This window comes from Symphalangus syndactylus, chromosome 9 (genome assembly GCF_028878055.3).
Source record: "Symphalangus syndactylus isolate Jambi chromosome 9, NHGRI_mSymSyn1-v2.1_pri, whole genome shotgun sequence".
Lineage (NCBI taxonomy): Eukaryota > Metazoa > Chordata > Mammalia > Primates > Hylobatidae > Symphalangus > Symphalangus syndactylus.
The window spans coordinates 112,864,908-112,890,178 of record NC_072431.2 but is presented as its reverse complement, the minus strand read 5'-3'; the positions used below and the strand labels follow the sequence as shown (position 1 = coordinate 112,890,178).

Sequence of the window (25,271 nt, the reverse complement as noted above, 5' to 3'; positions counted from 1 at the left end):
ATGCTATGAAGTGGATAGTGTTATTAGCCCCACAAGACTCAGGAAACTGATTCTTAGAGGGATTAACTGGGACAGAACTAGGAAATGGAAGGTCAGATTTAAACCCAAGTTTGGCTAACTCTAAGCCTACTACATATGACACTATACTGCTCATCTTGCTAAAAGTTTCTTTCCTTTCCCAAGAACAAGTACTTAATTTGAACTAATTTGGTTTACACGAAATAGTAAAAAACCTACACACACACAAACACCTCAGAATCCTCATCCCGCTTATGGTGACATGGCCTTCAACAGACAATGCTTTGCCTTGGTTGTCTAAGTCAGGAATAGCCTAGTGAAAGGAATTTTGGAACAAGTAAATAGGAAGATGAAATGCCACAAAAGGGAAGGGAGTTCTGTCTAGGTAGGCAAGGCCTTACAGAAACAAATAAAATCATTATCAGCCAACACTTATCAAAGGCCTATTTCTCACATGTCTCCACAACTAAAAAGCCTGAGATGTAGTTCTTGACATATAATGTGGCTAAAAAGAAGGGAAGGTAAACAGAAAAATGCTTATCACACTGTGAGGCAACTTCGTAGTCTACTATGTAGTTCTTCTCAATAACCTCACGAAAATACAGATCTTTATACTATTTTACAGAAAGAAACAGGCTCAAAGAGCTGGGATCCAAAATAAGATATTTTTTATGTCTGCATCCAAACTCTACTCTTCCTGTTTCCAGGCCTCCATTATCATAGGACTAGAAGGAATTTGAGAGAGTCACTCAATCTCCTTTCTTTACATTTAAGTGACTTGTTCAAGGTCATACCATCCACAGAAGAAGTGGACCTAGAAGCCATGTTTCCAGTCTCATCTGGGCCCCTTTACATGATGTCACTCTACTCTTCTCAAAACCAAATACACCTTAGCTGCTTCAGGTAAACAAAGCTATTCCTTCACCAAAGCACATCTACAGCTTCTGTGAGTTCATGGTTTTGTCTTTCTAGTTTTACTTCTATTTTTGTGTTCCTCTTGGTTAATTGGTTTCCCTTCTCAGTGGCATTGCAATTTGCATCTCAACTCCTTACAATCATAAAAGGAAAATTAGCTACCATTTATTAAGCATCAACTAAATGTCATATGTTTACATGTATTTTCTCTTATCCTAACAACAACCCTGCCCTAAAGATACTAATTGCTTGATTTTACAGATGAGGATATAGTCTCAGATGTTAAATAAGTTTCCCAAGATCACACACAGTTAGGCATACTCACAACTATCCTAGCTTTCTTTCCACTAAGCCCTGTGGCCTACGACTCAGCTCTTTGAATAAGCATGTTGACCATCTGCATTCTTCCTGTCTGTGAAAGGATCACCTATTTCAGGGAAAGAAAATGTAAATCAGTTTACTCAAATAAGAAGAAAAAACATCAGGTTAAGAAAGGAAAGGAGTTAAGTGTTTTCTCACTCTGACCTTTAGGCTGTATTTACAGTAATCCCTGGTTTCACTTTCCATGGTTTCAGTTCTCTATAGACAACCACCATCTGAAAATAGGTGAGTACAGTACAATAAGGTGATTTGAGAGAAAGAGACCACATTCACATAACTTTTTTGGGGGGGTACACAGAGTCTTGCTCTATCCCCCAGGTTGGAGTGCAGTGGCACAATCTCGGCTTGCTGCAACCTCTGCCTCCCAGGTTCAAGTGATTCTCGTGCCTCGGCCTCCCAAGTAGCTGGGATTACAGGTGTGCACCATCACGCCTGGCTAATTTTTGTATTTTTTTAGTAGAGATGGGGTTTCGCCATCTTGGCCAGGCTAGTCTCAGACTCCTGACCTCAGGTGATCTGCCCGCCTCAGCCTCCCAAAGTGCTGGGATTACAGGCATGAGCCACCACGCCCAGCCCCACATAACTTTTATTACAGTATGTTATTATAACTGTTCAATTTTATTATTGTTGTTGTTAATCTCTTACTGTGCCACATTTATAAACTTTATCATAGGTATGTATACACTATAGGAAAAAAAATTATGTATAGGATTTGGTACTATCAGAGGTTTCAGGCATCCACTGGGGGTCTTGGAATGTATCCCCTATGGTTAAGGGAGAATGACTACAAACCAACGAACTGCTACTTAGCAAGAGGAAGGCATCAGGGCAGTAGCTCCTCTGTGAATAGTAAAGGTAAGTTATCAAAATATGTTTCTAATATCTCCTCATTGTATCTCAATTGAAAAATGAGAATTGCGTTTACAAAAACTTTCAGTTAATGACTGATGCATCACAGTTCTGTGATTTTAGACAATGATTTCTTTCATTCTGTGTGGCTTTGAGCAATGAGCTTCCTCATCTGTGTTGCATTTCAAATAGTGTACCGTTCCAGCTAATTTATTACATTTTTATTACAAATCGAGACATGGAGTTAAAAATAAATCAATCCATCTATCTGACTTACATTAGTTGTATAAATTCAAAATCTGAATATGTTTCCTGTAGCTTATTTTCACACCTGACCTTGCTGCGGGAGTTTCTGATATGGTTTGGCTATGTCCCCACCAAAATCTCATCTTGAATTATGGTTCCCATAATCTCCACTGTCACGGAAGGGACCTGGTGCGAGGTAATTTAATCATGAGGGGAGTTACCCTCATGCTGTTCTCGTGATAGTAAGTTCTCATGAGATCTGATGGTTTTATAAGGGGCTTTTCCCCCTTTGCTCGGCACTTCTCTCTCCTGCTGCCCTGTGAAGGACGTGTTTGCATCCTCTTCCACCATGATTGTGAGTTTCCTGAGGCCTGCCCAGCCACGTGGAACTGTGCATCAATTAAACCTCTTTCCTTCATTAATTACCCAGTCCCAGTGATTTCTTCATAGCAGTGTGAGAACGGACTGGCACAGTTTCCTTCCCTGGTTTGCAAAGTCTCATTCTCCTCCATGGCCAAGTATCCAGTAACTCACCAGACTCTGAGTTTACTTCCACATCAGAATCTTGACTTGTTTTCTCAAGATACATGTGCTCGTTAATTTCAGGTGTCAACGTGACTGGAGTTAGGGATGTCCAGTAGCTGGTGAAGTACTGTGTCTGGGTTTGTGTGTGAGGGTGTTTCCATGTGTCAGTGAACTGGGAGAGGAAGATCCCCTCAATGCTGGCACAACAGCCAAACAGCAGGGGGCCAGGCTGGCACAAATAGGCGGAAGAAGGGGGACTCGCTCTGTTTTCTCTCTCCTTTCTAGAGCAGGGTATTTTTTCTCTTCCTGCCTTTGGACATCAGGCTCCAGGTCCTTTGGCTTTTGGACTCTGGGACTTGTACCAGCAACATTCCAGGGGGTCCTTGAGCCTACATTGTTGGCTTTTGTGATTCTGAGGCTTTGGACTTGGACTGAGCCATGCTACCAGCTTCTCTGGTTCTCCAGCTTGCAGTTGGCCTAACCTGGGACTTCTCCACCTCTGTGATCATGTGAGCCAATTCTTCTTACTAAATCCTGTCCCATCCATCCTCCTCATTCTGTCTCTCTGGAAAACCGTGACAAATACAGTGTGTTTCTTTGTACCCATTTCAGAGAAAAGTGCATAAAGCGGAGTTTCTTTAATTTCCCCCCAAGCTGTCTCACACAATAGGCAATCAATTTTCATTAAATACCTACTGTGGGTGAACCACCACATTAGGAATTGTAAATGATATTAACATGCAAAACAACTTTGCCCTCAAGGGGCTTAGAATCTACCAGTCTGTCCTACTAGATAACCTGATTTCTAGCTGACTGTTAATTCTCCTACAAAGATATGAAAGTAACCACATATTCTAAAACAGAGATTCTTCATTTTACAAAAAGATTCACTGCACATTTCCTAAAAGTACACTAGCATATTTAAAATATGAATTAATGTGCATACAACATTTAGGGGAACATATTCGTTACTTTAACAATACTAGAAACAGTTGGGTTATTGTTTTTCTCTGTTTTACAACAGTAGGAATTAACTTTTTATGACATAAGTACTTGAATGTTATTTGTTTTTAGGTTAAAATGGGGCCTTGAAATCAGGCTATTTATTTATTGTGAACTTTTGTTAAATGGCATCAGATATGATCATCTACTTTCCCTTTTCTCATGGCCTCTCTCTTTTTAATATGCTTTTAAAATACTTGCTAAAATGTTTGTTTGTCTTATAGACTATCAATTTAATGTGGCCATATCTATATAAGCTGTAAAAACTATGAAACTATTATCATAATCAATATGATATGAAACAAATATGAGATCTAATTATGCTTTACTGTAGTCATACATCCCTTAATAACATTCATGAGTTACCAATTATATAATTAAATGCCAGAGGTGTTATCAAAGATAAATTTTAAGGTCTAATTAACTGATAATAATTATGGCTCAATGTTAAGTGTATATGATAATTAGCAGGACATTAGCAGAGAAAGTTTGCTAATCTGAAAATCATGAAGCTATTTCCAACCTGTTGCAGAATGGATGGACTTCTGTCCAAAGAAATGGCTTCAGATTCTGGGTGGACTCAGAAAGAAAAGATGTGGTTTATGTGCAGCAGGAATAAAATAATAGTTATAGCTCCTGGAATCTTTTTTAAAATTTTTAAAATTGTGGTAAAATACATGTGACATAGAATTTACCATCTGTACATTTTTAAGAGTACAGTTCTGTGGCATTAAATACCTTCCTATTGTGCAGCCAATCTCCAGAACTTTTTCATCATGCAAAATGTAAACTCTATCTAGATTCATTAAACAACAACTCCAAATTCCCTTCCCCCTGCCCTGGCAACCACCATTCTATTTTCTCTTTCTATAGGTTTAACTACTTTAGGTACGTTATACAAGTGGAATCCTGTGGTATTTGTCCTTTTGTAATTGGCTTATTTCACTTAGTGTAATGTCACTAAGGTGCACCCATATTGTAGCATGCATCAGAATTTCCTTCCTTTCTAAGGCTACGTGATATTCCATTATGTGTATATACATTTTGTTTATTCATTCATTCATCGATGGATATTTGGGTTGCTTTCACATCTTGGCTATTGTGAATAATGCTATTGACAACATGGGCATATAACTGACTCCTTTCTGATTTGATATAAATAGGCACATTTTCTGGGCCAAAAAATTGATCCTAAGTTCGACCTCAAGTAGCCCCAGTTGCAGTAGCAATGCAGGCCCCTGTGACAGATAAACTAGCCTTCTCCTTGAGACTGGTGTTCTTCCTCCTAGGAAGGAGGTTGGAAACAATCTAATATTTTTTACTGTGCTCATTGTGTCAGGTTCTGTTCGGGTTGCTTTTACTTTCTATTTCTAACCCTCAAAGTAAATATTAATCTTTGCATTTTACAGATGAGGAAACTGAGGCTGAGAGTTTAATAATATGCTCACAGTCTAAAAATAATAAACAGTGAAATTGTATTAAAATCTAAGCCTTTTTTTGCTCTAAATACCATGTACTTTTTCCCACTACATAGATAAGCAATAGAAACAACTCTTCCCCCTTGCATTTATAGAGTCAAATCACACTGCTTAAGGGGCATCATTCTGCATGCCATGTTTCTACCTCTCGTCTGCACTGCCGCTTCTGCTCTCTCAATCATTCCCTATTATGTGCTTAGTCCCATCCTAGACACAATGGGAGACTGAGGTGTAAAAGGAAGCACCAACAATAAGAAGCTCACAACCCAGTTGGGAGGAAACACAAGAATTTCAAGAGAGTGAGTCTCTACATGCACGTAGGAGTGGAGTCAGGAAACACAAATTCTGATCCCAATGCCATCCAGTATGGATATTCTGCTAATCATCTTGCCTCTTGGTCTCTATTTATAAATCTGGAAAATGAGGTCATTAGATTGGGTTTACTTTAGACTCTAAATTTCTGATATGTTATTGCATACCTACACACAGAGGTGACTTCAGACAAAATGCAGAAGTACTCAATGCCTTAGTATCCTCATTTGTAAAACAGAAGGTGAATATGTCTCTTGCAAGATTTGGGAGGAAATTAGATGCAATACTTCCAAAAGCGAGAATATAATCTTGAAATTCTGTTTTCCATTTGCAAGAAAAACATCCAAAGATTTTATGGACATCCTGTGGTGACAAGGGGTAACAGATTTTATTCAGTTGTAGAGTGGAAACAAGCCTTGAAAATCATGAAGTTTTGTGGTCCCCAAACCTAGCTGATCATCAGGATCACCTGGGGATACAGATTCCTAGTCTAGCTTCCAGAAAAATCCTGATTCAGTAGGTAAACCTGTGGTACATAATTCTCCAACTACACCTGGACTCTAACTCCTACAGCTATGGCCCCCTTTTAGTCTTGCTTTCACCTCACACCAAGTGACAACCATACTTAAAAAGTAGTTTTCTGAGCAATTCCACTTCCGGGTATATACACAAAAGAATTGACAAAAGGACTCAAACAGATATTTATGCACCCAGGTTTGCAGTAGCCTTATTCACAAGAGCCAAAAGCTACCCAAGTGTCCGTTGACAGTTCAAAATAACTGTCAGTTGAACTGACAGTTCAAAATAAACAAAATGTGGTATATACACACACAGTGAAATACTATTCAGCCTCAAAATGGAAGGACGTTTTGACACATGCTACAACACAGATGAACCTCGAGGACATCATGCTCAGTGACATAAGCCAGTCACAAAAGGACAAATATCTGATTCCACTTTTATGAGGTACCTAGAATAGGAAAATTAATAGAGACGGAAAGTTAAATCGTGGTTGCTAGGGACCAAAAAAGAAAGAATGGAGGGTTATTGTTTAACGGGCATGGAGTTTCAGTTTAGGAAGATGAGAAAACTGCTATGGATGGTGACAATGAGTGCACAACAATTTGAATATGTGTAATGCTACTGAACAGTACTCTCAAAATTGACTCAAATGGTACATATTATATTATGTATATTTTACCACAAAAGAATAAAAAATTTAAAAATGAACTAAACTGTAAAAAAAAGTAGTTTTCTGGCTGGAGGAATGAAGAGATTTATTTTGAGCTTCACCACCAACCAGGTTCTCTTCTAAACAATGAGGAGATGATTTATTCCCTCCAAGAGCCCATGCACCTTTTATGCATTGAAATGCATCAGTGAATTCCACCTACAAGGGGAAAACCACCCTGAGAGCAGCCTGCAAAACGTTTCTATGGAGTCAAAAAAGGAGCAACCAATGCTTCCACGGAAGCCTGGGGAAACAGGTTGATATGGTTTGGCTGTGTCCCCACCCAAATCTCATCTTGAATTCCCACATGTTGTGGGAGGGACCCAGTGGGAGGTAACTGAACCATGGGGGCAGGTCTTTCCCGTGCTATTCTGATAGTGACATGAGATCTGATGGTTTTATAAGAGGCAGTGTCCTTGCACAAGCTCTTTCTCTGTGCCTGCTGCCATCAATGTAAGACGTGACTTGCTCCTCCTTGCCTTCCACCATGATTGTGAGGCCTCCCCAGCCACGTGGAACTGTAAGTCCATTAAACCTCTTTTTTTAATAGATTGCCCATTCTTAGGTATGTCTTTACTAGCAGTGTGAAAACGGACTAATACAGAGGTAGTGGAGGAAACTCAGAGAAAATAACACAGAAACTGTTGACTCTTCTCGAAAGGTCTGGCCTACACCACTCCCCTTCACCATTCTCTGAGAACTGACATTGCCTGCTCCTCTGCTACCAGGTCTTTGCTGTCACGTTCTGAAGTTCCCGGTTGAACTTTGCCAGCACCCATTGACAGACATTTTACAGAGTGCTTAAAAATTCTTCCCCGCCCAGAGCTTAGGTCTTTCAGTAGTCTTTTCTTATACCTAATATTTTGCAGCTATTTCTGTCTTGTTTTGCTTTTTGTTATCATTCATATACCTGTTGTGGAAAAATGTGAAAATACATAATTAAAAAGAAATAAAAAATAAAAACACCTGTAGTTCCACCACCTGCCTTAGAAATACTAACACACACACACACACACACACACAATATTTTACATTAGTAGGGTAACACCATGCATTACCATTTTGTAATCTGCTTTTTCCGCTGCATTCTGTTTTGACTCCTCTAGATATTTGTAGCTGGGAAGAGATTGAAGCCAGATTCTAACATTTACCATTTGCCCGCACACATGCAATTCTCATGCCCAGGTTTTCTAAAGGCCTTGATTCGTAAAGAGGGGTCATTAGTCCATTTTGTGTTGCTATAAAGAAATACCTGAGGTTGGGAAAATTATTTTTTTTAAAGCTTATTTGGCTCACAATTCTGATGGCTATAAGTTAAAGATTAAACATCTGCATCTGATGACAGCCTCAGTCTGCTTCCACTCATGGTGGAAAGTGAAGGGGAGCCAGTGCGTGCGGAAATCACATGGCAAGCAAGGAAGCAGGAGAGAGGGAGGAGGTGCCAGGGTCTTTTTAACAACCAGCTCTTGCTGGAGCTAATAGAGAATGAATTCGTACCCACCCCAAGGGAGGGCATAAATCTATTCATGAGAGATCTGCCCCCTCACAACCCTGTGGAGGTTAAAGCAACTCTATCTTGGAAGCTAATCCGCCATGTTGACTTCTGATTAACCCCAGTTCCAGAAAGACCTCTAAGATTTTCAGTTTACCTATTGTTTCTGTGTAAGAGCAGAAACTTAGAGTAAATCCTGCCCTTAGGTCAAAGAAACTTGATGTTATTGTACTTCAATTGTCCTGCACATTCCTCTGAATCACCCCTTCCCTATAGTACACTAGCCCTGGGTCTAGCGGGTAATGGCGTGGGAATCCACCATCCTGTCTCATCACTGCCTGAGACACAGACATGGCTTCTGTCCCTGTTAAATGTTTCTAAGGAAGTAGATATGTCAATCTCTTTCTTCAGCCTCTCGGTTTCCTCAGACTTTGGGGGTAGGTTTGCATAGACCCACCCACTGTGGAAAAGACCTAAACACCTCCCACTAGGCCCCACCTCCTCACTGGTAATCAAATTTCAGCATGAGATTTGGTGAGGACAAATAAACCCTAACCAAACCATAGCAAGGGGTAAAGCAGGGACTGCCGATAGAAGGGTCCAGGAGCCGGAGACTGAGGGCAAAGCAAGGAAAAGCAGCTTCCTGCCTCTCTTTTCCCTCTGCCACTGCCTTCCCTCCCCTCCCCTCACAGCTACCCTTCCAAACACAGTGCACTAAAACTCCAGCCCTTTGGAGTGTGCCTGCCCTGCCAGGAATCAGGCACGATGCCATCCCAGCAGATGGGCCAGAAAATAGGTAGTCAATGTTCATTTCCATGGACAAATAGGAGTATCAAGAGTGGAAGTTGAAAACAGGACTCCTAGGTAAGAATTTATCCTTCAACACTCATATCAAGACAGACACAGTCAGGATTCTAGCTGAGGGACAAATTCACTCTGACCCAAGAGAAACAGCTGTCAAGTCTTGGGGAAAAATGCTTCTGTGGAGAGGAAAGGGCAGCAGTGAGGCCAACGGCCTCTCTGGTGGGTTCCCCTTGCATTCTGCAGAATCCCTCTTCAAGCCAAAACAAGCTTGCTCGGCCCAGCCAGCGCTGGTTAAGCAGGCCATTAGAATGCAGAGCCTCACTCCGCAGGCTCTCCAGATAGATAGAGTCCATAACATTTGGGCTGCAGCCCCAACTCATTATTTGCTATGAAAGTTTATGCAGCCACAAAATTAAATGGGAAAAGCACATTAGGAAGGGTTTGCAACCTACTTAACTCATGCCTGACAACAGCAAAAGACCACAGTGTAGCTGTCAGCTTAGTCATTCTCCTTCTCACTTTAAGTCACAGCTAGTTCTTTGGGAGAAAGCTCCATACAAACGTGAGTTCCTCTCACATCCCAGGGGCTGTCCCCTGTGGCCTGGGATCCCACAACCACGGTAAGCGAGCCATTCTTGCCAGGATACCACCAGGCTCTCTACTCCAGTTACCACTTTGCAAAAGGGGGCTGATTTCTACAGACCTCTCTGGGTCATTTTAAATAACGTCTGAAAATTCCCATTCAGCCACAGATGAAGTCTTTTAACAAGATCGTTTCTTTTACTAAATCATAGTCAGTGAACTATGCACCAAGGCCAAATCCAGCCCCTTATCTGTTTTTTTGTTTGTTTTGTTTTGTTTTGCTTTTAACAAAGTTTAATTGGAACACAGCCCCATCTTAGTGTTGGCTGTGGCTGCTTTCAGTCTACTAGGGCAGAGTTGAAAAGTTGCAACAGAGTCTGTATGGTCAATAAAGTTAAAAATACTTAACCAATTTTTATAGAAAAAGTTTGTCACTCCTCTACTAAATCACTGTATGTATTAACTTTTGTTGTTGTTGTTTAAAGAAAAAAGCTTTTGTTGTTGTTTATTGTAGAAAAGGCCTGAAAGAACTGGTTATACAGGTTTTACTTTCTTTTTACATATGTATAGTTTCAAAAATGTTATGTATTCTTTGTAATTTAGGGAAAAATATTTTTTATCAAAAAGGTGAAGGAATGTGTATGCCTTTGTAATGGAAACAGAATCTGCAGGACTGATTGCAGATGTACAGATGATACTTCTCTTATTTCATTTGTGTTGCTTTAACAAAATACCTGAGGCTGGGTAATTTATAAAGAACAGAAATTTATTCCTCACAGTTCTGGAGGCCGGGTCCTAGCAGCTTTGCTGTCTGGTGAGAGTCCGGCCTCTGCTTCAAAGATGGTGCCAAGGCGGCCCTGCACCCTCTGGAGGGGATGAATGCTGTGTCCTCACATGGCAGAAGGTGGAAGGGCAAGCCAGCAGAACACTGCTTGTAGCGTCTTCTTTGAGGGCCTTAATCCCATTCCTGAGAGAGGAGCAAGCCCACAAAGTCCAATTACTTCTTAAAGGCCCCACCTTTTGTTACAACTACATTGGCCTTTAAGTTGCAACACCTGAATGTTGGAGGGGACATATTCAAACCATCACAATGCTAAAACTAGATCAAATTTTCCATTTTCCTCCGTGGGTAAAGGTGAACTTCTTATGATGCCAAATACAGTTTGTGCATTAGTCCAGGCCATCTGAGAAGCAGTCACCAACACATGGGAGGACTTTATTAGCAGAAATCCCTGTGAGAGAAAGAAGGAGAGAGCCAGGGGAGGCTGGGAATGCAGTCAAATCCGGAGTGAAAGAGAAAGAGAAGAAAGGAAGAATGGGTGGAAGCAATTCGGTTATTTTTGTTTTTTGAGACATGGTCTCACTCTGTTGCCCAGGCTGGAGTGCAGTGGCATGATCATGTCTCACTGAAGCCTCAACCTCCTGGGCTCAAGCAATCCTCCTACCTCAGCCTCCTAAGTATTTGGGACTACAATAATAGGCCACCATGCCTGGCTAATTTTTTATTATTATTATTATTATTATTATTATTGTAGAGACAATCTGATTATGTTGCCCAGGCTGGTCTCAAACTCCTGGCGTCAAGTAATCTTTCTGCCTTAACCTCCCAAAGTGCTAGAATTACAGGGATGGGCCACAATGCCCAGCCAGAGAATGCAGTTCAGTTCTAATAAATGTCTGGCAAGGCCGGCAGGAAGTTCGTGAGCCAAAGTCACCAGTCAGTGGAGTCCTGCATCTCCCAGGAATGGACCTACTTTATATTCCTGCTACACTCAGTTCCTGACTGGCAGCAGCCTTTGGGAAGCATGGCCTAGAAAAGGCAGGGATGGATTTCGTAGGCCAGCAGCTGGGCCTTGGATAATTACACTCCCTGCAGTTAGAAATCTGAAAGATGCATATTCATGGTCACCTCAAAAAAAAAAAAAAAAAAAAAAAAAAAAAAAAAAAAACTATAAAGAACACACACACAAAAGTATGTGATTCTTTGTGGATAAATCATTTTAAAACATCAGCCCAGCCTCTAAATGAGGTTCCAGGAAGAAACAGACTTTTTGGAAGCTGAATAGATCCTAGAGCTCACTATTTCAACCTTCTTATTTTATACATAAGAAGAAGGTATTTTAAATAGTCCACTCTATAGAAAATGGTTCAATGTCCTACCTTTCAGCATAGTCTGTTTTATATTCTGAGCATCATTGACTTTAGAGCTTTAGGTACCTTGACAATGGCTCAATACATGGGGCACAGAGAAGGTTTTAGTGTAAAAAATGAGCTTCAAATGTTGGGAACACTCTTTAGAGCGGGGCGCAGATTCATCAGTGATAGGATTTTCAGGCAGAAGTCAAATGAAAACTCCATCCTTTATTTCTACGAGACATATAAGATACGAGGCCAAGGCTGGATTTCAATTTACCAGATAAAGTCATGGAAGGTAAGGAAGTAATGAAGTAACATTTGCGCAACTACTATGTGAAATAGTGCTACTAGCAATATCATGATTCTATCAATGTTTTAATTTTTTTTTTTCAACTTACCCTGACTTGAAGCTCAATATCAATGTTTAAAAAGTTAGTTTTAGTAGGAGAGTGAAGGCTGGTCTGGAGGCCGAGAGACTAGTTAAGAAGTTACTGATTGTCCAAGTAATGATAGCAGGAATAGAAATAAGGGAAGAGATACGTTGCATGGTCAAACAAGAAAGCACAGAACCTAGCAATTGCAAAGAAAACAAAGATGTTTCCAGACTGAAGGAGTCAGAGGAAGAGGAGCCCGTTAACCAAGAGAGGCAGTCAGGACAAGTGAGAACAGAAGGTGGAAAAAGCAGAGAAGCCAGTGAGCAAAACTGGACTTGTAGAGTTTGAGATGCTGTTGGCATTCGTATGGAGCCATCCACCAAGTGGGTGAACTTCAGGTTTGAATCTCATTAGCAGAAAAAGGGCTAAAGATATGAACTTAGAATTTATCAGTAAAGATCTGATCACAGGAGCTGGAGAAGAAAAAGAACCCAGGAAATGATAATGTCTTGAGGGTAGATAGGGACACAGAAGCCAGCACAGCCCAGTGGGAAGAAGGGCAAGGGAAGAACCGGGAAAGCCTAGCGCTGAAGAAGCTAAACGAGAGGAAAGCTCCCAGAAGCAACAACTGACCAGCAGCACTAAATCCTACAAAGAGAATAATCTGGAGAGATCACTGGAGACTGCCCCAAACCAGACCAGTGGAAGAGAAGTCATCCTGCAGAGTTGGGAGTAAGTAGATTATGAGGAAGTGGACTCTAGCAGTGAAATGAGTTTGCTTGGTGGGTGTTATTACCACAACCAAAGAGGATTTAACAAGGGGATTTTATTACTTGCAACACGTAAGGAGAACATAGGGGGTCATTCCCAAAGCAGTGTTTCTTGGAAGAAAGATGGAAAGGGGGCTTTTATTGTGCTAGTTGGCTGAGTTTTTGTATGTAAAGGCAGCACAGGTACAGTCCCCAGTCATGTTGCTTCATATGCCACATGTATGGAAAACAGTGAACAAGCTCCTCCTTGGATGGGGTTTTTAGTATGGTAATCTGGAGGGTTCACCAAAGTTCATCTCTAACTCAGGCATCTCTGGTTCCAGCCAGTTTTTGTTTTGCCATAGCTGGACTTCTTCCTGGAACATTTTGAAACACAGAAACTCAAGGTGCCACAGTTACAAGTGGTTACCCTTTCATAGAGCACCCAGGGACACTGGGTTTCAAAGAGAGTGAGGGATGAAATAGTAGAATAGCCATTTAAGGGGTGAAGCATCTAATTGGCCAGTCTTGAGCTTTTCTCCATTGATTTTGCTGTTGTTAGGTACTCAGAGATTTGGGCCTCATTCCCTCCTTTTTGCATCCACTCGCATTCTTGACACTTAAATTTGCCTAATCTGGTCTCCAGGTAACTGTACCCTGTAGAATTCAACTGTGTTAACGATTAAATAGGATTTTGTGAGCAAGCCTCAGCACAGCTATTTGAAATGACCTGCTGTAACAGATGCTATTGGAAGCTAAACTATTCAGGATGTGGTCTCTCTCTGCCTCCGTTCACAAAGGCTTAATTTAAGTCCTTTCCTAACCTATGTCTTAGAGAAGAAAAGGGATTGCAGTTAAAAGGCTTATATATGGAAAAAATAATTTCTAATTTCTTAGTAAATCAAACTATAAGTATAATCATATCTTGGAACTCTTGATGCTTTTTAATAGTAAGAATTGACATTTCAAAGAAATAATAATTTTAGACTGAATTTCTGGCCTTTTAAAGGTTTTGAGAGAAAGGATTTGATAGTTGTTGTCTCTTTTTCTGTCTCACTGTCTCTGTCTCTCTTTTTTTCTCTCTCAATCTCTCACACACACACACATATAGCAGATGTTATAAAAAGTCATATGAGGTTTTTCTAGCTCTGGGATCATCATTATAAGTAGTAATAATATGGTTTTCAAAACATTTTTGTGTTGGCTCGGTAGCAAATCTTAACTATAAAGATGTTAAACAGTAACCATTATATTACAAATAAAACTTACGCCTGTCTCTGTCTAAAATGTTATGGTTTGTTATTATTGTTGTTGTTATAAGAAAAGGAAAAAGCAACCCTATGGGTAAAACCATTCACACAAGAAAAATCACGCTGGCAACTCATTATTTGAGGTTGTTATTATGTTAGATGATAGCTTCTAGGTGTAAGGCACATACCTATAATGATCACATTAAGGCAGAATCTCATTAATAATAGATGAGATCTGATTATATCCATTCCTGATGTTACTTTAATAACCTCTGGCATTCTTGCAACAAAAAACAATAATTTGAACCTTTTTGCTTTTTTAAAAAAAAAAAAAAAAAAATCATTCTTGGCACATCTTAGTACCAAGCTGGAGAAAATAGGCTGCTTTTGAATCCAGGAGCAGTCTCTGACATGAGTCTTCCTGGTGCCTTTTAATAGTAAGAACTGATATTTCAAAGAAATAATAATAATAATTTTAGACTGAATTTCTGGTCTTTTAAAGATTTTGAGAGAAAGGATTTGATAGTTTTTCATTGTCATATACAGTATTTTGTGGGTTTTTTTTTTCTACTAGAACACATCAGCTTCTGTATTCACATCAGATCCAAATGCCTTGTATTCCCTGACAGTGCAGGGAAGGCGGTTCAATACAGTCACAGTCTACAAGAATTGAACAGGTAGTCTAGATGAAGCACTTGGTTTGTTATTTTATGTCATCAGGAACTTTGTTGCTGCTTTTCCTTGCCCAGCTTTTGTTTCATCCTTCACCTCTTACATAACCTCTTACACGTCATAGACTGAATGAAGCCTGTCCCCCACCACCCCGCAAAATTTCCATACGTTACCTTCATATGGGAAAATGGACTTTGCAGATGTTATTAAGGATCTTAAAATGGGTAGACTGTGCTGGATATCTGGGTGTGTCAGATGTGATTACAAGGGCCCTTATATGGTAAGAATATGATGTGAAAACAGAAGCAGAGGCTGGAGCGATGTGCTTAGAAGATGGAGGAAACAGCCAGAAGCCAAGACTAAGGTCAGCCACTAGAGGCTGGAAAAGGCTTCAAAACAGTTTTCCCTCTCAAGGCGTCCAGAAGACACAGACCTACCTACATCTTGATTTTAGCCCTATAAGATTCATTTCAAAATTCTGACTTCCAGAATCAAAGGAGAATAAATCTGTGTCGTTTTAAGCACTAAATCTGTGGTAACTTGTTACAATAACAACTGAGAATTAATATACCCCATATCTTCTTTCCTTTCAAAAGAGGAAGAGAAAGGGGTAGATTGCATGGGGCAGAGGAAAAAAAAAATTCAATACTTATTTTAATCTACATAGCTTGAACAAAGGAATGATGTGCTTTTGTACATCATAATTTTCCTATTGAAGATAATGCTTGCATATTATAGAAAGTTGAAAAGTGCAGAACAGAAAAAGAGGAAAAATAAACATCTATCGCTGACATTCTATCATTTTTCCTTCCAGTCTCTTTTCTATGTGTACTTTTATATACCTGAGCATTAGCTACCAGTAGGTTCAAAATAATCGTGGAAAGGAAGTATTTGTTGCTTATTTTGTAACTAAGGAATTTGAAGATCAGAGAAGTTAAGGAATTTTGCCCAGTCGTACTACTCATGAACAGAGTCTGGATTCCAACCTGGGACTCTCTTAACAACAAATCCCATTTTACCACCCCACACTATGAAGTTAGTGGGTGGGAATAAAACTGTCAGGGACAAAGATCCAGCAATTCTGATGGAGGCTTTAAGATTCTACTCCTGCTAGAGGTAACCCCAAGAAACTAGAAGGTTTGGAATAAAGTGCTAATGAGAAAGAAACATCTTTCTTTTCCCTAAGTTGACTCCTCTACTAACAGGTCAATGAGGCCAGGAAAACATGAAATGCGTAAATTAAAATCCCTTTTCATACCATCAGCCAAACTATTCCATTGCTACACCCAAACAGAGGTGGGATTTTTTTATACCTTCATGGAATCTTCCAGATAAAGGCTTTCATATCAGTTTTATTCGTTGTGTTACCAATACTACACTACTCTATTTAATTCTGTTTAAATGCATTTGCTTTGTCTTTTCAAAGAAAACTTAGGAAGGAGAGAGGGAGGGAGGGAGGGATGGAGGAGAGAGAGGGAGTGGGGAGGGAGGGAGGGAGGGATGGAGGGAAAGAAGGAAGGAAGGAAGGAAGGAAGGAAGGAAGGAAGGAAGGCAGGCAGGAAGGAAGGAAGGCAGGAAGGAAGGCAGGAAGGAAGGCAGGAAGGAAGGAAGGCAGGAAGGAAGGCAAGAAGGAAGGCAGGAAGGAAGGAAGGAAGGAAGGCAGGCAGGCAGGCAGGCAGGCAGGAAGGAAAGAAGGAAGGAAGGAAGGAAAGAAGGAAGGAAGGGAAAGTTTGTCAAGCCCTATGCAATGGAAAATGTTGATTAACCCGCTCTCACGATTTTGCATATTGGTTTCATCTATAGGCTCCTTTTTTATTATTATTCATTAAACATTTCTATTTGTGTCAAGCAATTGGGAATTGCTTGCATTTAACAGTTTAATGCCTCATGCAGTCAGTGATGTAGAGAAATTAATGTAAATGAAAATAAATTGGGTATTATGCCCAGTAGGAAAGCACCCTAGCCCGTATCCCTTATCTAATTCACTGCCTAAGCCAGAGTGCGGAACTTCTAATGCAGTGTAATTTCCTCTTCATAAGGTGCAAAATACAGCCTCCATTAATGGTCACTTTGAGGGATATTTAATACAAGGAAAGAGCATCTGCATCTGTGAGGTACTTGGGAAGCTGGTGCCCTCTCTATGGGTTCTGGCTGGGACATTCATCCTGAAGGCAATTTGGAGAGAGAGACAATAGGCAATAAAGCTAAATCATCCGAGAGACATCAGAGGGCTCTCCTCTGTGCCTTGGGGGGCAGAGCTGGGCTGTAGCCACGGCTGTTCTATCTACTCAGAGTATAGGTCTCCCTCCTTCAAGGTCATTCTCCCCAGTAAAGCAGGAAAGGGAAATGGAGTTGCAATTGAGATGAGATCCCTGACCCCTTTTACACAGAAAGTCTATAGCCACCGTGCTGCTCACATTCTCGCTTTATGCCACATACCTATTCCTCATATTTCCAGAGCCAGGGTTCTAGCTGTTTCAGGGTAATCTGATTACACAGTTACAGTACATGAGAGGATTTGCTCTTGCTTACGTTAGGACCCATAACCAGTGGTTACAATGATGATAATGATGACAATATGATGACAATGATAGAAGTTAGCCTTAACTGAACACCTGCCATGCACCAAGCACTATTTAAAAATTTCATTCTCAAACGAGCCCTAAGGAGTAGACACTATTATTATCCTTATTCTCTACATGAGGAAACTGAAACACCAAAAGGATAAATGACTTACCCAAGACAGCAGCAGCTAATAAGTGGAGAAGCCAGAATTTCAACCTGGGCTGTTGGCCTCCAGAGTCTTGGGCCAGTAGCTCATTGACCTCTTATGTATTTATTTTTGCTAATTCTCACAGCAACTCCTAGGAGAGATAACCTTTATATTTCACAGAGGAGGAAACCTGGCCTTGCCTGAGATCATTCAGCTTCTCACATTTGTATATAATTCTATAAGGCACTGGTTTGCGGACTTTTTTCTTCTGCTGAAGTCTTCCTGAAAGTAAACGCTTACTGGAAGCCTGAAGCCAAACAAAACTTCTCCGACTGAAGTCAGAAGAGGGGGTATCCTGTCACTCTTCACATCCTCACTTGTGTCAGGGGAACAACATCTTCTTTGTTCCTTCCAGAGCACTTATCATAATTTCTAATTGTTTTATGCCATTGTTTGATATATATTAATTGCCTATCTACATAACTTGCCTGTTAGTTCTATGAGGGTAGTATCTAAGGCTATCTTATTCACCATGGATCTGTGTCCCCACCCAAATCTCATGTTCAGTAGTAATCCCCAGTGTTTGGAGGTGGGTCCTGCTGGGAGGTAATTGGATCACGGAGGTGGATCCTTCACAAATGGTTAAGCACCATCCCCTGAGTGCTTTTCTCATGATAGTGAGTCGGTGAGATATCATGAGATCTGGTTGTTTGAAAGTGATGGCACCTCCTTCCTCTCTCTTTTCCTACTGCTCCAGCCATGTAAGATGAGCCTGCTTCCCCTTTGCCTTCCACCATGATTTTAAGCTTCCTGAGACCTCCCCAGAAGCCAAGCAGATGCCAGAATCATGCTTTCTGTACAGCCTGCGGAACTGTGAGCCAATTAAATTTCTTCTATTTATAAATTACCTACGCTCAGGTATTTCTTTGTAGCAATCTAAGAATGCACTAATACAACCACTGTGTGTCTAGTACCTAGAAACCATCAGGCACATAATAAGTGTTCAATAAATATTTACTAAAATATACAAGTGAAGTCATAATTTTCCTCATCAATCCCACATGGAGCAAATCAAGACAAAATAGAACTACCAGGCCGGGCGTGGTGGCTCACGCCTGTAATCCCAGCACTTTGGGAGGCCGAGGTGGGCGGATCACTAGGTCAGGAGATCGAGACCACGGTGAAACCCCGTCTCTACTAAAAATACAAAAAATTAGCCGGGCATAGTGGCGGGCGCCTGTAGTCCCAGCTACTCAGGCTGAGGCAGGGGAATGGCGTGAACCCGGGAGGCAGAGCTTGCAGTGAGCTGAGATTGCGCCACTGTGCTCCAGCCTGGGCGACAGAGTGAGACTCCATCTCAAAAAAAAAAAAATAGAACTACCAAAAGCCAGCCAGCAGAGGGAAATATTAAATGAGGTTTTCCATTGATCAATGTTGTATCCCGTTTCTATTAAATATATATCACTTTGCAAGGCACTGTGTTTAAACTGTTATGGCTGTTGCCACTGTGGGAAAAGAATGGTGAATGTCAGTCCACAGGTATGATCTTAGATCCACTCAGCCCAGTGGTGCCAGTAAGATCAAAATAAGAGGATATACCCAATGAGCATCTTTCAGGAAGGCAACAACTACACTCATGCATAGAGGGATTGTTTTTATGATTTGCAAAGTCTACCCAGACCAAACCTGGTAGATTTCCAAGAAAAACCGAAGTAGAATTTCCTGAAACATTTCAGTAAATTCAGTGTTTCAAAGGTTACTATCATCTAGGTCTCCTTTAAAAATTAAATAAACCCATAAAGTAAATGGCAATTAATTTAGCTAGGTCAAATAAATATAAAAAGTGGTCATGAATAAAATTAAAATAGATTTAGGAAAATATATCTTTTAAGTATGACAGGCAATATTCAAAGGTCAACCCAAATTAATAAGATAAATCTGCAGACTTAGTAGACAAGTATGCAATGGGATAAAAAGACAATTCTCTAAAGAAGAAATATCAATGGTTAATAAAATGTTAAGCTGTTCATCTTTACTAGAAAGCAAAAGAAATGTGATTTAAAGCCACAATGTAATGTCATTTTAAAAAAAACAAGTTTATCACGCCACTGCACTCCAGCCATGGTGACAGAGCAAGACTCTGTCTCAAAAAAAAAAAAAGGAAAAAGTTTATTGACATATAATTCATATACAGTAAAATTTACTCTTCAAGTTTATAGTTCAGTGAGTTCTGACAAATATGTACAGTCATGAATCCACCATCAAAATCAAGATATACGACATTTCCATAACCCACAAAAAGTTTCCTTGGACCTCTTTGCTGTCAGTTTCTTCCCTCATGCCTAGACCCTCATCCAATTTTTTCCCCTACAGTTTTCCCTTTTTCAGAGTGTCACAGAAGTAGAATAATACAGTATGTAGCCTTTTGAGTCTGGTTCAAGTCTTTTTCAGTGGATCAAATTAGTAGAGATGTAAAAGGTAATTATAGTGTCGGTGAGTGTGCTCAGCTACTGTGTGTGTAAACTGATTTAACCTCTCTTAGGTGCAAACTGACAACATGTATCAAGTCTAAAAATGTTGATACCCATTGACCACTAGTCCATTTTTAGGAATTCGTATACCAATAGTTATTATCAGAGATGCGCACAAAGACTTTATATGCCCCAAAATGTTCATTACAGTGTTACTTATGTGAAAAATTATAATCTTCCTAAATATTCAACATAGAGGGAAAGAATAAGTAAATTTACATAATGAATATATTTACCTGTATACCAAATTAGAAGTTGGCACAAAGTTTTTGATGGTATGGGAAAATATTCCTAATATTGAAATTGCACAAAAGCAAAATAAAAGCTGCATATATATTATGATCTCAGAGTAAAAATGCACACAGAAAAGATTGAAAGGAAAATTATTATCTCAGGGTGATAGATGACTACGAAAAGTATATATTCTGTATTATCCTAATTTTCTCTAATGGACTTCTATTATGTTTATGATTAGAAAAATATTTTATAAGATATATAAAGTTCTACTTTTTTTTTTTTCTTAGAGACTAAGTCTTGCTCTGTCACCCAGGCTGCAGTACGTAATCATAGCTCACTGTAACTTCCAACTCCTGGGCTCAAGTGATCCTCCTGCCTCAGTCTCCCGAGTAGCTAGAACTACAGGTGCCTTCCACCACGCCTGGCTAATTTTTTAAATTTTTTGTAGAGATGGAGTCTTGCTATGTTGCCAAGGCTGAACTCAAGCAATCCTCTAGGCTTGGTCTTCCAAAGTGCTGGGATTTCAGGTGTGAGCCACCTCACCCAGCCTAAAGCTCTGCTGTCTATCTAATCTGAATCACTTTTGCTCTACTCTAAACTCTTAAGAAGATTCAGACAAACTGGTCAATCAATTGCACCTTTCACCAAGATATATCAAGCAGCTACTAGACCTTAGGCACTGTATCAGTGCTGGGACTACACAGATGAATAGGCCTCTGTTCTTACCTCAAAGAGACATTACGTCAATATATAAACACACAATATTAATTACTTCTAATAATTTATTTTGCATTTTGCTCTATGTTAGATACTAATTATTTGTTCACATTTTTACCTTATTTCCTCATCCGTAAAATGGAGACAATGCTAGGCTGGTTATAAGAGAGTTTACCCTTAAATCACCTAGCACAATTCCTGACTTATAGTAAAGCAATAGGTATTTGTTTTACTGTGAAAAGTGTTATTAACAGGCAAGAAATTAATAAACTAAGTAGTAAATATTAAGGGTACAGAGGAGGGACAGTTCTACACAGGAATGAGAGGTCAAAAACACTTGAGGTTTCCTGAAAGTTGCTTAGGCTTTTGCAGATGGCTAAGTAAGGGAAGGGCATTCTAGGAAGAGGGGCCACTGTGAACATTCATCTCTTTGAAAATGACTTTCTAGCACTTCTATAAGGAGGCCATTCCCTGTGTGACATAGTCTCAGCAGTCTCTTAAAAGCAATGCTGCACCCTTGCATCAAATTGCTTTGAATGTAAAGACACGCTTTGACAAATGTCCAGATTCATTTCATAACTTGACTCCACAGGAAGAGAGACAATCCCATCCGATGCATTGGAGACTGCGCTTTTGCTGGCTTTTAAATTCATACAGAGTAGGACCTTCAAGGTCCAAACTCACCAGAAAACACACGGGCTTCTAGGTAAATGGAATCTTCACACAAGCCTTTTGAAGCAGCAAAGCGGCAATATTGTTTTTGCCAACAAAGAGGAGTTGGCTCATTATCTTTTCTTCTTTACTGTCTTTCCTCATCCTTTGCACTGTCTACCAGAAGCTCTTCTAGTGCACAAACAACATATAAACTTTAGCCATCTCAGTGATCTTCTGGAAGAGGAAAATAAGAGATGGACATTTTTTTTATAGAATGGTTTTTTGTTTTTCTTCAGAAACATTAGTCATTAGCCAAATGGTGTGACTAGTTATATACTCAGCTTCAGCAGCAGCCACAGAACACACAAGTTCGCTAAAGGCTAACAACTTATATTCATGTTAGGAATCAACCATACCAAAGAGAGAGCTGGAAGAGAAATTCCATGTCAAAGGAAGGAGAGGTACAATGCACATCATCATCATTCAGTTACGAATTAGGTCCACATAACTGCTTTTAGTGGGGGGTGGAACTGTTCTTTCCCCTTCGGTATACAATATTTCTTATACATAACCTTCAGGGTTTATAAACTTTCCATTAAGAACCCCGGTTAGTCACCAGTAATTTCCAAACACCACCGCTTCTGCTAACACTTTGGCCCCAATGTAAGGAAACACTGCTCTTTAATTTAGAATCTCACTCTTACTCATCTTCACATTTTTCTCATGAATACAGCTCACAAAAACTTTATTTATGAGTACAAAAAGTCACAATGGATTGATAAACCGACAACATCTCTAAAAGTGGCCAAGCTCAGCAGAAGCTCTGACATTTCATCTACAATCATCTTCTCCTCCTAATAAGAGCAGAGGAGGTGGAAAATGCTGAGAAACACTAGCTCACAAGATGTGGAATATGTGTTCTTAGAGGTACTAAGCAGATAAACGCAGCCCATCTATTTTGGATTGCTTTGATGTTTTCCTGTTTCAAGTGTGGGGTTGGCTTTGAGAGTTCTCTCACTGCTATGATTTTGCCAATAGTAAATTGAGTTACACTGAGGAAGTTTTCCTAAGTGACCAATTAGATAACATGTCACTTTAATGTGACGGGATTATTCAATGCTAGAAACAGTTGTCTATGGAGAGCAGGTTAGAAAAAGTAGCTTCCACTCATGAACCTTCTTCCTCTAATACCTAGGATCCACTGGACCTTCCAGATGAATAAGTCTCATTTCATTTCAACTCAGCCAACCTACCCTGGCCCTGAGCAGAACCCATAAATTCACCTATAATTTATTAAAGATTTTCAGGGCACTCCATTCAACCGGTTCACACAGACAGCATGCTTTGTTAATAAATGGTCCCATCACTGAAAATGAGAAAATAAAAGTCAGGGCCACAATAGGTTTAGAATGACTGCATTTAAATGTTTATGGACTGGAATCCCAAGTACATCTTGATGCTGACAGGGCAAATAGTTCTGCATTTAGCCGTAATTGATGGAATGCATGTCCATGAATATTTCCCAAGGGATAGCTGAACAAAATCTCATCTACAACTTTCCCTGCACTTAAGGAGCCCGAAAATTCTAGGGTGAAATTAAAAACAATAAACACTCAGGTTTTCGGTATAATTCCAATCTTTTGTTTGCTTTTGCATTTTAAAAAAAATATTGAGTCCTTTTAGAAAGAAATGCTTCATAAGTACACCATGTGGGAACAACCCTACTGTTAATGTGTTGTTCGTATTCTGTGTGTAACATATTTTTACCCAGGGCCTGCAGAAGAAAGAGGAATGATACACAGATTTTTTTTTCTTTTTTTTTTTTTTTTTTGAGACAGAGTCTCGCTGCATTGCCCAGGCTGGAGTGCAATGGCACGATCTTGGCTCACCACAACCTCCACCTCCCGGGTTCAAATGATTCTTTTGCCTCAGCCTCCCAAGTAGCTGGGATTACAGGCGCCCGCCACCACACCCAGCAATTTTTTTTTTTTTTTTTGTATTTTTAGTACAGATGGGATTTCGCCATGTTGGCCAGCCTGGTCTTGAACTCCTGACCTCAGGTGATCCACCTGCCTCGACCTCCCAAAGTGCTGGGATTACAGGCATGAGCCACCATGCCCGGCTGATGCACAGATTTTTTTAAAGGGAAGTAGGAACAGGAAAACACTGAGTACACACAACTATACCACCAGAGAGGTCTCACCAAAGGCCTCTGGATAAGTCAAAAGAATGGCTACACAAGATCAGGAAAAGTTTGAGCCTTCACTGCACTTGGGATCTTTCAACCTTCTGCAGGTTGCCAATGACAGAACAAGAGGGGCCCCTCAGATTCAGAGTCAATGCACTATATGCTAGGCATCATGCTAGATGATATCACTTCTGCTATGACCACATACAAAGAACTCATACCTTTGAAGGAAGAACTCAGCTGCCTCTTGCTAGCCAGAAAAAGTGGCAGCACCTAAGGAGGAGGCTCCCATGATTGTGAGGCCAAGTGTCAGAGAGCAGGTAGCACTGGCTACTATTTGAGAGCACTCACTGATGTACAGAAGACTTTCCAGCGATTCTAGAAACTCAAGGGGAAGAAAAGGAAATGCAAGTTTTAAGAGAGCCTTCAAGGCAGACCAGTATGCTCACCAAGGTCTTCTCCCAGAATGCCTCCACAGGATGATATTCATTGCCTTGAGAGTAGATCATGGTTCCCAAAAGGACAAACTCAGAAATGGGATTTTTGTCAGGATCTTGAGAATGAATCCATATCTCACATTATACAAGCTAAACAAACTAATATGTAAAATCAGAATACCAATACATTTTTTCACAATGAGAAATTAGTATCAAAGGGGCCAGAATATATAAAGTCCAATAGAAAACAAGGGTTAAATAGACTTTCTGTACTCTATAGACGACTATTCATGGATAGTCAGTTAGAATGTACTTAAAAGCAAATAATAGAAAACCCAGCTCAAATTTGTTTAGACAATAAAGAGAATTTAATTACTTTATAACTGAAAAGGTATGTGGTAGAAAGTGCTTCAGGCAAGACTTGATCCAGCAGCTTAAAACTATCACCAAGGGTTAAATTTCTTTCCATAGATTAGCTCTATTTCTTATCATATTGGCATCTTCCTAAACTACTTCTTTTCATGGCTGCAAAATAGTTATCAGCAGCAATAAGATAATATGCATTTTATTTATTTAACTTCAGTAAAAGAAGGAAGGCTTCTTTCTTCCCAACCAACAAATAAAGACCTAAATCTCACTCACTTCGATTGGACTTCGGTAGTAAAATACCTGTCCACGAACTAATCCCTATAGCCAGAGGACTGGTTTAGGCCTGGGTCAATGTCCATCTCTGAATCAATCACTGTGATAAAGAGTATGGGTTTATGAAAATTGGCTT

The 25,271-nt window shown here is 40.0% G+C and overlaps 1 long non-coding RNA gene across 4 annotated transcripts in view; it reads left to right on the top strand.

Moving 5' to 3' along the window:
* Window positions 1–7,228: 7,228 nt before the first annotated feature.
* The window catches only part of LOC129490305 (uncharacterized), a 33,261-nt gene continuing 15,218 nt past the window's right edge, over window positions 7,229–25,271 (top strand). For 2 of the 4 annotated variants that reach the window (XR_008660217.2, XR_008660216.2), the window contains exons 1-2: window positions 7,229–7,477; window positions 18,487–18,602. This is a non-coding gene — a long non-coding RNA (uncharacterized lncRNA). The remainder of the gene's footprint in view (window positions 7,478–18,486; window positions 18,603–25,271) is intronic. The other 2 variants (XR_008660215.2, XR_008660214.2) reach the window with 2 other exon arrangements.